Genomic DNA, 2,970 nt, shown 5'->3' with positions numbered 1-2,970 from the left:
GTTTGTTTTGTTTTTTTGAGAAAGGATCTCAAGGAACTGTTGCCCCAGGTAGTTTTGAATTGCGATCCTCCTGATCTCTGCCTTCTGAATACTAGGACTACAGGTGTGGCCACCAGCACCCGGCTATTCAATGGTTTAATTTCTCAATTATATGGAGTTTTTTTATGGTTTCAGACACAAAAAGTTTACTTTTAGCCATAGTCTCCCATCCAAGTTTTAATCAGTTCAGACCCTGCTTAGCTTCCAAGATCAGACAAGATTAGATGCATTCAGGGTAGTATGGCTGTAGACTTAACCATAGTCAAAGCAACAAAGCAGTTGAGAATGAATGTCACCATTAGGGTTATATCAAGACAAACATCTGCTCTAATTCAATGTACTTTTTTTTTTGGCAGCACTGGGGTTTGAACTCAGGTCCTCATGCTTGCTAGGCAGGTAGTCTACCACCTGAGCCACTCCGCCAGCTTCAATGTACTTTAATATGGGAAATTGATTTAAATCTGAGACATTATAGATTTTTAATAAGAAAGAGTAAATAGAAAGAAGAGAATCATAAAATGAGGGATGTAAAAATTAACTTGGATAACAAAAATAACTTTAACTTATCATTGTTGAAAAACCAGTTTCTAATAAATAAAGAAACTAGAGATATCCTTCTAGCAGAGTTTGTGAATTTATGTCATCAGGATGAGCTATTTTCTTCACATTCTACATGAATGATCTAGAATGGATCACCTCTAAGGATCTTTTGGCTTTTTGCCTGTGAGAATATGATATTTAATGTCATCCAAACAACTAGTTTCATTCAGAGACCTTACTTATCCCAACAAATTGAGCATATCATATCTTAGTTATGAATACTTGCAACTGATAATACATACTAACTATTTGGTTTTAAAGTGATCTAAATTAATAAAATAATGAAACTCATTTCAAATTTGAAGTAAAAAATGAAAAAATTTTAGGACTCGAACAGGAAAATATTGTTGCATGACACCAAAAAGTATTTGCATAACATAGAAAACAATCAACAGAGTTGAAATGTTTATAACTCTATTTAACAAAGGACTAATACCCCACGTATATAAGAAACTGAAACTCCTCAATAGCAAGGAAACTAATAACCCATTTAAAAAATGGACAAAGGACAAAATTTGGTTGTTTGCAGGAGATTAGATGGAACTGGAGAAAATCATCTTAAGTGAAGTAAGCCAGGTTCAGAAAGGCAAAGGCTGCATGTTTTCTCTCATATGTGGAATATAGGCACAATACAAATAGAAGCAGCATTGTATATACATACAAACATATATATATATATATATATATAGAACATGTACACCAAAATGGGTCTGGTAGATGAGACCAAGGGAAGGGGAAAAGAAAGAAAGATAGTAAATAATAATGAAATACATCATACCCGCTAGGAACAAACTACAATGAAACACACTGAAAACTGTTATGTATATGGAGCTTCAACACTAATAATAAACAACCAAAACAGTAAAAACAAAACAAAAAAACCAACAAAAAACAACAACTGTTGTGGGAGTTTGCTAGCTGAGATACAAGACTCTGAGGCAAATAGCAGGAAGCAATGCTTTATTGTGCCAGCACAGACTCAGCGGACTCATGTCCAAAGGCTGAGCCCCGAGAACAAAGGGGTCTCCCCTTATATATCCTTGCAAGCAGGTTACAGAAGCAAAAAGCAAGGTGTTTTATGGGGCTACTTTATATGTAGCCCCAAAGTGTTATATGACTTTGCCTTGCCTGGTGCTACGTGACCTTCCTCTTGTTCAGATTTCTCAGATTTCATCTCTCTGCTATGCTATCCCCACCTCCCTGCTACTTTCTCAGGACTCAGGTCTAGTCTGTTTTCTTCTGATCCTCCTCCCTGCTATATTATTCCCCCCTTTGATGCTTAGACACACTTAGGGTCAAAGAGCATCTTCTTAATTTATGGGTTTGTATTTTTATTTCATCATTACATGTAAGGCCATTTGTCAACCTTTTCCCAAGCCCAGTTGTCTCCCATGTTGGTGTCCTCCACAAACATAGCACAAAGTGACATTTAGTCTGGGCTGTAGACTCAGCCAGTGAGAGGAATAAGTTTTTAGCTTTGGCAGAGATGGAAAATTCATTTTTCATCTCATTATTATTATTATTATCTATTTTTTGATTAAGAAATTTTTACAGTCCAGAGTCTTTTATTTTTTGACGTCCTTTATGCCATGAATTCATAGGGAAGAGGTTCCAGCAGCTCAGACTCCTTTCCATTGGTTCTCACAAAGTGGGCTTCTCCGGGTGGAGCAGGCTGGCACTTCAGCTGAACCCAGGTTCCTTTTTCTTTGGCTTCCTTCTTTTTCTGATCATTTTCCTTCACGTGTTTCAGGAAGCCATCTCGGCTCTTAGAGAGATGATCTTGGCTCAGTACGCACATGAATTCTCTTGGCAACAATCTTGCCCCTAACTTGCTTGCTCACAACATTGCCAACAGCATGCTGGGTGACACTGTAGACTCTTCCAGTTCTGCCGTGGTAACATTGGGGGCATTCCTTTTTGAACAGTGCCCATGCCCTTGACATCTACTATGTCACCCTTCTTGTAGATTCATATGTATGTAGCCAAAGGACCAACTCTGTGTTTCCTGAAAGGCCTGGAAAACATATATTGGGTTCCTCTCCTCTTTCTCTTTGTGTTTGTCATTTTGGTGAATTACTGCAAGATGGTGGTTCTGGTTGAAAGCTTTCATCTCCTTATAAAAGGAGTGAAAAATTTGGTATGAGGAACTCTCATGGGTAACAGTTACTAATTTGAGGTGTATCAGATTCTCAAGGTCAAGACTCTTTTTATCTATTTTTATATTAATTACTTTTCCCCATGTTTAATCAGATGGTTTAAGTACAGTGAAATTTACAGTGTTATAGGTGCCACAGGTGTAGTTAGGGGCAACTTTCCTTTGTGAAGGAGGGC

General features: G+C 37.5%; 1 pseudogene; it reads right to left on the bottom strand.

Annotated features, from left to right (window-relative positions):
• Nucleotides 1-2,221: 2,221 nt before the first annotated feature.
• Nucleotides 2,222-2,703, bottom strand: LOC109678691 (large ribosomal subunit protein eL21-like; annotated as a pseudogene).
• Between the last annotated feature and the right edge of the window lie 267 nt (nt 2,704-2,970).

This window comes from Castor canadensis, chromosome 9, assembly GCF_047511655.1.
Source record: "Castor canadensis chromosome 9, mCasCan1.hap1v2, whole genome shotgun sequence".
NCBI lineage: Eukaryota > Metazoa > Chordata > Mammalia > Rodentia > Castoridae > Castor > Castor canadensis.
Note: the sequence above shows the minus strand (reverse complement) of the source record. Positions and strands in the feature narration are given on the sequence as shown.